The sequence below is a fragment of the Pinus tabuliformis genome, chromosome 2_2 (genome assembly GCF_031772625.1).
Source record: "Pinus tabuliformis cultivar Carrire ecotype Pingquan chromosome 2_2, CPIR1, whole genome shotgun sequence".
Taxonomy (NCBI): Eukaryota; Viridiplantae; Streptophyta; class Pinopsida; order Pinales; family Pinaceae; genus Pinus; species Pinus tabuliformis.
The window spans coordinates 519,199,645-519,210,860 of NC_142300.1; the positions used below are offsets into that span (position 1 = coordinate 519,199,645).

General features: G+C 31.2%; 1 pseudogene; it reads left to right on the forward strand.

The window, feature by feature from the left end:
- Positions 1–8,454: 8,454 nt before the first annotated feature.
- Positions 8,455–9,126, forward strand: LOC149193624 (abscisic acid receptor PYL8 pseudogene; annotated as a pseudogene).
- Positions 9,127–11,216: the final 2,090 nt, after the last annotated feature.

The following is an 11,216-nucleotide window of genomic DNA, read 5'->3' on the forward strand; positions in this document are numbered from 1 at the left end:
AGAATGAAGAGTTTAGATTATGTGATATTATTGATTAAATTTAAATTATGCTTGGAAATAAAGCTCATTTTTTGTAACTATTAATTAGTTATACTTGTAATGTTTTGACTTTGACATTTTATGAGAAGAATAAGTATTCAGTTAATGTTGTTATATGTCCAATATTTGTATTATGTGATTTTCTCCTTAATTTTTATGTGAATCATTATTTTTTGAAAAAATTGTGATTATTATTATTTTTTGACATGAAATTCATAAAAAAATTATTATTTAACCTTTTTTTTGTTAAATTTTTCCTAGAAAATTTGCGATTTTGACATGTCATTTCTAGCAAAAAATTATCAAAATGTGTAAATTTTTTGTTATATTTATGTTCAAAATGTTTACTTTTATGTCAATTGTTAAAAGAAATTGTTTTTTTTACAGACAATTATTTGATGTGCATTGAAAAATTATTTAACAATTTATAAATATGTAGAATATCAGAACTTTAAAATATCGACCTTCTTCTTTAACTATGCAAAAAAATAAAGACCTCGCTATAAAAAATTAAAATTAAAAGAAAAAGAAAAACAAGAAAATATGAAGAATAAGACTACTTCAAAAAATTTTAGATTTAGAAAATAATTATTCACATTTAATACATTAGAAAATTTAAAGTCAAAAAATAAGCCTTTTAAAAAAAGGGCCTCATGCAGAATCAACACTTTTTAAAATTATCATGCAAATCACTAATATTCTAAAAACTAATGTACATAAAAAAATAAAAGTGTTAAAAACTATTCTAAAAAAATATATGCACTCTGCATCACCACTTTTCAAAATCGGTTGATTTTTTTTTCTACCTCAAAAAAGAAGGTAATCGTATCGATTCCCGTTTCAAAGTTTACATTCTTTAAATCAATAAATCTAATGCAAACAATAAAATTGGATTAGAAATCAACATCTACATTGAAATCAATGCATCTATTGTTGCAAGCAATCAAATAGGATTAGAAATCAACATCTACACTAAAATAAATGCATCTAATGCTAACAATCAAATAGGATTAGAAATTAACATCTACACTAAAATCAATGCATCCAATGCACGCTCAGCCAAACAATATTATAAATTAACATCTTCAATGAAATTATTGTGTCTAATGCAAGCTTTGAAATAGAATTAGAAATCAACATCTACACATAAATCAATTAATCTAATGCAAGAAATTAAATAGGGTTAGAAATCAATATATGTACATTGAAATCAATGCATCTAATGCAAACAATTTTCTTCCCTTTCTCTTCCCACTCCATCTATATCGATATTTCCCTCCATCTTTCCTTCTTTGTCTCTATATCTCACCCCCCAAGACACACACACTCTCTCTCTCTCTTCATATCTATTTATCTATCCCTCCCTCTATCTCTTTCTTCTTCCCTCTCTCCCCTCTCCATCTATATATTTGTCTCCCTTTGTCTGTCCTTGATCTCTCTATATCACCCTGCAAAGATACACATTATTTCTCCATATATATCTATATCTCCCTCCCTCCCCCTCTCCCTCTCCCTCTCTCTACATCCCATTGTCACTCCCTCTCTCTCTCTCTCCATCTCCCTTGTCACTCCCTCTCTCTCTCTCTCTCCCCACCCTTCTCTCTTTATATATGTCTTTCTTCCTACCTCCCTCTCTCTCCCCCTCCAACCCCAACTCTCTCTCTCTCCATCCCTCTCAATTCATCTATCTCTTCCTTTCTCTCCCACCTCCCTCTATCTCTCCCCCTCATCAATCACTCACTTACTCTCTCTCTCAAGCTTTGTCCTACAACTCTGTTGACTATCTCCCTCCATCTCTTATTCTTTATCCCCCAGTTCTCCATCTCTCCTTATTTGTATTTCTATCTCACCCCCAAACATACACTCTATCTCCATCTCTCCCTTGTCACTCCCTCTCTCTCTCCACCTTTCTCTCCCTACATGTCTTGAACTTCTTCATTCCATATATTTTCCTCCAACTCCATCTCTTGAGCTCCTTCTCTTTCTTGGAGACTCTCTCCTCCTCCCCCTCTCTCCATGTTTGCTTCTCCCGCTCTATCTCTTACCCTTCTTTCCCACTCTCTCTTATCTATATTTCAAAAAAAAATTAAATGACAATTAAAATATTATGTTTAAATATATATATATATATATATATATATATATATATCATAAAACAATTTAATTTTTTTATATAATACACATTTAAAATGTAAGATTTCAAATGTGTGTTGTGCATTTACCTAGACGGAAAATGATATTTTTCCATGGCATTATTATCTAGATTTTTCCAAAATATAATGTTCCAGCTACCTCCATCAAAGATACATAGAGCGGTTCATGTTAGGTTTTATTTCCTTAAAGGTAGCTTTAGGTTATGATTACTTCACGATTTTAATATTATTATATATTTTATTATGTTAGATTTATAATAAAAAGTAGGTTAAATAAAATTAACATATTGATACAGCTTGTATGACTCTTTTTGGGTTAATGAATCTTTTGTTGACACCTATGGCATATGTCAACCACATTTATTAATGTGGTTGTGATAGTATATATTATAATATAAGAAATTTTATATTATATTAAAGCTAATAATATTATATTAATCCAAATTTAATAAATTTAATATTAACATTAAAATATATTAATATTAGATTTAATAAGGTTTCTAAATGACATGATAACAAAAATTCTAATAAGATTTGGAATTTTAAAATGAGGTAAAATCTTAGTTTTAGATCATTCAATTTCTTTATAGAGGCTCGATCGAGGCTTTACGAAACCCTTGATTGAGCTATTTGAATTTTAAATTTAGGTGCTGGATCAAGCACTTTAAGCACTCGATCGAGCCTCTTAATTCCTTAAATCTACAATTTAAACACCCCTTCTGCAAAATTTCGTGCAACACCATTTTGTACCCTAACAGACTTAGGGATAAATTTTCCCTTAGGTGGCAGAGTTTATCGCATTGGATTCATGAAGGAAGCCTTTATCCAATGGCATATGATTTTGACATTTTCGATTTGATATGGCATTTTTAATCTAATTTGCTTTAAACATAATGCTTGAAATTTTTTTGAATTGTTTTAAAGAGGTTGAATAAAAAATAAATATCATAAAATATACAAAATGAAAAAAACTCAAAAAATACCTAACTTCTTTTATGCGTCCTCTTCAAAATGGTACTTTTGGTTTCTCAATTTATTAAATAGTTGAAAAAGACCTTACGTGAACACGTGTTTGCAAAATGCAATTGAAATATTACTTCACCAAGTTCGAAAAATAATAAAAAATATATTTTGCATAAAAAAATAAAATTTTAATATGAAAATTTAGCTCTCACCTTGTATATCATGCTTATATATATATATATATATATATATATATATATATATATATATATATATATATATATATATATATATATATATATATATATATATATATATATATATATATATATATATATATATATATATATATATTAAATTACACAATTTAAACTAAGTTATGCTACATGAACACACTCATACATCTTAAGATGTGTGAAAATTTGCAGGGAAAAGCATTTGATTTAATGGAAAATTGACATATTATACAACACAATATTTAAAAAAAAATATATCATTAGCACAATAACATAATTCTCCACAATTTTCTTTTTACTCTGAATCAAAATCATATGCTTATAATTTTGAGGGCTTCAATTCGATAAAAGAGGAAAAACTTGAAATTTCATGCCCACATTTCGCCCAAAAGTATAACTCATCTTCATGCATTCACCCTTATCAAGGTCACATTTTAAGGAAGAATTTTTTAGAGGATTATGCTATGTAGCCCATTTCTCTCATAATGGTAGAAGGTTATCCTTCCACCAATTTCATTCAATGACTAGTCACTCAATACATTCAAGGGAATTAAAGGGTAATTATCACAATTTTATCTAGGTATTCAAAATAATTTTCTGATTTTTTTTGTAGAGATCCTTTGGCATTTCCAATCGCTTCTTGTGGTCCATATATTCTTGGGCATTGAAATGTATTAAAATAAATCCCCCTCTAGATGATATTTCTTTTCTTCAGTCAATCAATGTTGGGTGTCTATCACACACCTAAATAGGATAAACTTTTTTACCAAGTTTCTTTAATATTTGGTGGTTGTAATGCTTGGAAATACACATATAAATACTAGGATGTGCTAATACAATATGTGCCTAACCTATAGGAATATATTTATTCTAAACCTATTCTACACTTGTGGTATCATGGTATGTATAGTAACTCATGTCATTAGTCAACTACATGGAGCTTTCGTTAATTAAAATAATGTGCACATACATTATCATTAATTTATCTCTTTCAACTTGGAATAATAATGAAATATTCATTTTGAAATAAGTAAAACTAAGCATGATAAACTATAATTTAAATAGTGGGGTACTGGAATTGGAGATGTTACAAACAGTATATAGTGGTGATTAGGTATGTTATAGAGTGATATCAAAGAAATATTACAACAATGGTATTGTATGAGAAAGGAATTATAGCTTGCAAAGTAAAAGAATAACAAGTTGGTTATGCGCTTAACAAAATCCCTCTAAGAGAGAAACTACAAGAAATGCACTGAATTAAATGATGATAACATGATGGATCAAATCTCTTAATCAATTCCCTATTAGAGAATATAGAATAATCATCTCTATAATTCATGATTATATTGTTGGGTCTATGTATCAAATTTGGAGGAAAATGTTGAAATTGGGAAAAAACCAATTCTATATGAAATATAGAAGATAATTAGCATATCATCATTAAGTTTGCAACTAATGGCAATAAATTTGGTTTCATGAACAAGTTATAGTGGATGAGAATAGAAAATCCATGGCAGTCATGAATAAATGGAAAATAACATTAATAATATATATGTATATTTTCAAAATTTTGGAAAATATGAAAACTATGATGTGGATTTATATTAGCCATGTGGAGCCATAATTATAATGCATACCCATAAAGGTGATAAATTGACAAGGTGACATGGAAGTTTTAGAGTTCTATCAAGTGGGGTTAGGTGCATAGTTAATAGTTACACTAAAGGTCCACAACTATGGTCAAGTCTTGGGCTAGCAAAAACAAATTAAATAACCATGTGAGGTGGCTTTGAAAATATTTAAAAAGCTCTTGCAATTAGTATCATGGTAACGCATGTCCCTAAGATGGTAGGTTTTTATAGAATCTATGGATAAAAATAAACCAATGGAAAGTTATATGCATATAGTAGATTCAATTTTATTGATCTGAGATTTATGTAGGGAAACATGTGCACTAGTAGAAGCATTCCAAATATGGGACTCATTCACATCATACAAATATACAATATCAAACCTAGAGAAGGATTAAAGGAAAATATATGACCCCCTATCAAATTGATCAAGATGGTATAGATGGCCCATGAATAAATAAAATTTAATAAAGAACTACAGGAAAAGATAAAGAGGGCCACACAAATGTGACTTATCATGAGAGGTGGGAAGGTATAAGACATGGAAGAGGTGGAAATTAAACCTATATTTACTAAAAAGTGATATGAAGGAAAGATTACAACAATGCGACTATATGGGTAATGAATTAGAATTTGTAGAAAATAATGAATCAAAGGTTATGTGTTTGAAAGAATCCCTTAAGGAGAGAAACTGGGGGTAATTCATAGAATACAATGATGATATAGTGATGGATGAATCCCTCAATTAATTTCCTATCAGAACATGTAGAAGAATTAAAAACTAGAATTCATGGTTATATGTTAGATCCATGTAGAAAATCTATGGGGGAGGGTGAAAATTGAAATCGGGGAAAACCACTAATTCTAAATGAAACCTAGAGGATAATGAGCATAACATGATTGAATTGCCAAGACATGGCATCAAATTTGGTAGCATGAAGAAGTTGTAGAGGATGAGATTACAAAATACATGGTGACAATGAATTATTAGAAAACAACAATAGTAATGCATATGTATACTTTTGAAATTTTGCAAAATATTGATTTATGACATAGATTTATATTGGTGGTATGGAGCCATATTGATGACGTGTACCCATAAGGGTGATATGGATTGGTAGGGTAACATGGAAGCTTAAGGTTGTTATTAAGTGGGATTAATGTGCATTGTTGGTAGTTACATGACAAGGTCCATATTAGTGGGGGGTTGGGCCAAGAAAAGCAACATAAGAAACTGTGTTAAGTGGTTTTGCAATGGGTTGCAAAGATCCTATAATCTCGACCATGGTGATGCATGTTCATGGGGTGGTAAGTAGTTATCAAATTTATGGGTGAGATCAAACCAATGCTAAGTTGTATCCCTATAGTAGATATAAATTATTGATATTAAATCTATGTAGGAAAACGTGCATTGTAGTGGAATCATGTCAGAGATGGGACACCTTCCCATCACATAAACCTATAATATCACAACTAGTGAATTATTAAAGGATAAATTAGAAACCTCTATCACATTAATCGGTGAAAGGGAATCAAGTGGTAGGAAAGGACAAAGAGGTATAGGAGGTCCATGAATAAATCAAATTTACTAATAAAATGGATGAAAAGGAAAAAGAGGTCCACAAGAATGTGACTTGGCATGAGAAATGGGAAGGTAGATGACATGGAGGAGGTGGGTGTTATACTTTTACTTTGCACCTTAGGCCCTACAAGGATTTTATTAGATATTATATGGATAAATTACATAATTGCACAATTTTTCATAATTATTTCACAAGTAATTATTTTGTCTCAATTTCACAATTATGAAACAATAACTATTTCATAATTCAAATGAAAGTTCATAATGAGTTGGAAAAAGCTTATAATTGCTCATGAAACTTGTGCATGACTTCTAGTTGTTTGGTCTACATGCCATCAAGTCTATCCTCGACTTACATCCACCTATTTCACAAGCCATCAAGCCAATCATTGGAATTCACAAATTCAACCTACAGATTGTATATTCTGATACTCATAGATTTGTAACCATATTTTGTACATTCTTAATTCAATTTCATATTTCAAAAAGACTAATTATGGGATGTCTAGAAAGGTCATTAAACAAAAATTAGCCTAAAGTTAATGAATTTGGGATTTTATATACATGGTGATCATCTACATGATGAATTCTTAGATTTAGATATCATGCCTGACCTTTGAAAATATATATTCTGGTGATAAAACAATTAAAACACATTTATAGAGGAAAATTTGAATGCATTTTAGTCTTTACAACACCAAATGATTTGGCATTAACCCATGTTTAACCAACGAAAGTAATTTCATTTTCATCCATTATTGACTTTTATTGATTTACATGGAATAAAAAATGTACTTAAATTTTGACATGGTTCTCTATTATATAGAAAAAGTTTTGAGAAGATGCTCTTAATTATTTCAGGCTAATTAAGTAGCATCATGTTTTTCACTATTGGACTAAGTACATCCTCCTATATTTCCCCTTTATTACACCGTCAATACACCACTTACTAATCTATTAAAATTTTGGCAATCATCGTTGTTAATTCTCGCTAAATTCGAATTTACATGCTTGATCCTCCTTAGTTCTTCAAACAAAATTTTTACCTCATATTTCAAAATTGAAACATCTTAATATAACTTTTTGTCAATAATCTTAACATATTATTATTAAACTTACATCTACTTCAATAATAACTATGGTTATGGTCAACCAAATTATTTAAAAGCAACAATGAGGAATTGCCCCATCTACTTCAATAATAACTAGGGTTATGGTCAACCAAATTATTTAAAAGCAACACTGAGGAATTGCCATCCCGGCAATTCCTCCATCTATGTAGGCGACTTCAATATTGGTTCCCCTACACTCGCATCTGCCTAGACATGCATTAATTGCAAATGAAAAAGTAAAACTAATTATAACCAGACGGGTATAACCGTCACTATCTATGGCGGATAAACCATACCTGCTTCAGAGTGATGCGGCGAATGTCGGAGGAAGAAGATACATCTAGCCGACGGGATTGATTCGTGGCATTGATATATATATAGATATTAATTATGTCATATTTTCAGAAAATATGGGCCCTCCTTATACGGATATTTTCACAATATCTGTAACTTTCAGTGGGCTGTATTATCTTGAATTACAGTCTGCAAATTCATGGAGAGCCCATTTTTCCAATCACATTCCAATTGAAGGGTCACAAAATCGGCCTGGTTTTCCTGATCAGGATGGATTAAAAATATGAAATATCACGCGAAGAACGCCTTTCTGGGTTTAATATATGGACGGCAATAGCGAGAAGAAAGCAAAGGTTTCAAAAGATACTGTGCTGTAACAGGTTCGAGTTCGATAGTCCGGAAGAGTTAATATCTTTTTGTATTATATTACTTTGGGCCATAATGGATCTACTGCAGCCTTCGGAGGCTTCTATATCGTCGCAGGATTCTATCTCGGCACCTAACGATAAGCGGAGATCGGGATCTCGGAATCATATGCGCATGGGAGGCGCCATTCAGTACTTGCAGGAAGATGAGTCGTTGCGGGAGGCCGTACGGCGTTACCATTTTTATTCACTTGACAGCGACAGTGACAGTGACAGCGACAGCGACGGCAGATGTGCATCTATGTTCGTACAGAAAGTGAAGTCACCCTTAAGCGTCGTGTGGTCAGTGCTTCGGAGATTCGACAAGCCTCAAATATATAATAAATTCATCCGCAAATGCTTCTTGAGCGGGAATCTCAGGGTTGGCTGCCTCAGAGACATTCGATTCGTTTCCGGCCTCCCAATGGCCACCACTGTTGAGCGACTGGAGATTCTGGACGAGGAGCAGCATATTCTGAGCTATAGCAACGTCGAATGCGATTCCTGTCTGAAGAATTATCGATTGATGTTCACTCTACACGAGAGACTTATAAATGACAAACCCGGGACCATTGTGATCGAATCCTATGAGGTTGATATCCCAGAGGGAAGTACTAGAGAGGATATATGTCTGTTTGCTCTTACCTTTATGAAATTGAATCTTCGGTCCTTGGCTAGTACGTCAGAACAACTCACTAGGAACTGCTAAGTAATCGCATGGAGGAGCGAATTGGCCCGGATAATGGAATCTGGTGATTGATTTTTTTCTTAGAAGTAAAAAAAAAAAAAATGAAGGCAGGAGTGATTGGAATCTTGTGTTGATTTTATTTTTGTTTCTTAAAAACAAAAAAAATTGATTGTAAGATTTTTGTTTCATAAATAAATAAAAATGGATAATAAAAGTGTTTGAATTTTGTTTTTAATTGGAAATGAATTCAGTATGTGAAGAAAAAACCAAAACAGTTAAAACTTACCTGAAGTTTCCAAAATATTTAAAGGATTTTACCAAAATCTAACCTAAAAATAACCAATTTACTCCATTTTTATACTAAGGGGTTGTCTTTTCTCTAATCATGTTTCAGAATATGTACTGAGGGAGGCCGTTCCTCGTAGGCTTGGTTTGAACAATGGACAAGGGTATTGAGTTTTGAGGTCGGAAATTCAATGTTTTGTATTACAGGGATTGAATTTGGTTTCAGCGTCAATGAATTTATAAAACTTAATATGGTTTGTTTTTATTTTGGGAAAAGAAAAACCATCATTGTGATAAGTGTTATTAATAGATTTATTAGTTTTTTACTTTGTCATTTTCATGTAAAATTTGTTGGGATCTTATTTTCTCGACAATACCATATATAGATTAGTAGTAGGGTAATGTACATTAAAGAGAAACACAAAGAATATGGGAGGAATCAATAAAGACACAAGAATAAAATAATAGTGTACATAACACAGTGAGTAAGAAGATGGTACAACTTTATTACTAGAAATGTAACTTTTGTAGCCTTAATTAATTCTACAAGTAAAAGTTTTCAGCCTCAATCAATTTTACAAGTAAAAGTTTTCAGCCTTAACCAATTCTAGAAATAAAAGTTTGGTCAGAAGGATATATGAAAAATAAAAATTTTGGTTAGAAGGAAATATGAAAAATAAAGAAATTTGGGTTTAAAAAAACACTGTTTTAACTCGGGACCAAAACTTAACCACTATAAGTGAACTTGATGAAACATAGATACATCTTAAGTCATTAATGCACTAATTTAACGGTATTATAGATGAAATAATTGGTATCCCCTCAAACATTCTCTAAACATATAAAAAAGGATTGCTCTATTCCTCATTTAAAATGCTACCCATTAAACGAGAATATACCTAATAAAACCAATGAAACAAGCGTGTGATCCCCATTCAAAATCACCATGTGGAGGAACTTTAGTTTTCTAATAAACCAATGAAACAAGCGTGTGATCCACATGCAAAATCACCATGTGGAGGAGCTATAGTTTTCCACCAAAGTTGCAAACATAGCGGATGCTTATTTGATTGAAGGAGCATATATTTATTTGCATTCTTCCAACTCCATATAGTTATATTTATACACTAGTATGTTAATATCACAACCCCTCAAATGTCAAGATGGAATAATCAAATCAATTAATATATTATTTTATAATTAAACAAATGAAATAATAATTATCCCTAAAACAAGATCTAAGTATAGGAAAAGAAAAGGATTGCTTTAATCTTTAGCTAAAAATTAACCAACCAAATGAGAATATACATGAATAACCCGTAAAAAATGTTTATTATCCACATTCAAGGTCACCGTGTGGAGGATATTTAGTCTTCACCCAAAGATGTAAATTGAATGGAAGCTTCTTTAATTGGAGCAACATCTATTTTTTTTCCAATCTTCCGACTCCATGTAGTTAAATTTACAAATTAGTATATCAATATCACAACTCTTCCGACTCCATGTAGTTAAATTTACAAATTAAGTATATCAATATCACAACTCCTAAAATATCAAGATGGTATAACCAAAGAGGGGATATTCAAATGTACATCTTCTCCATGGATGGACTATGTGGAAACGTAGGCACTACCAAGTCATTTGATGTAGATTAGTAGTAGAGGATTTTCATTTTCATTATTCTCATAATACATTTATTGGGATAGATTAGTATAAACTAAAGTGCCAAAGAGTATATGTCATCAAAGACAGTTTTTTGAAGATGGTGCTGATAAAAACATCTATAGTGGAGAATGTAACCCATTATCGACATTGAATCGAACTAA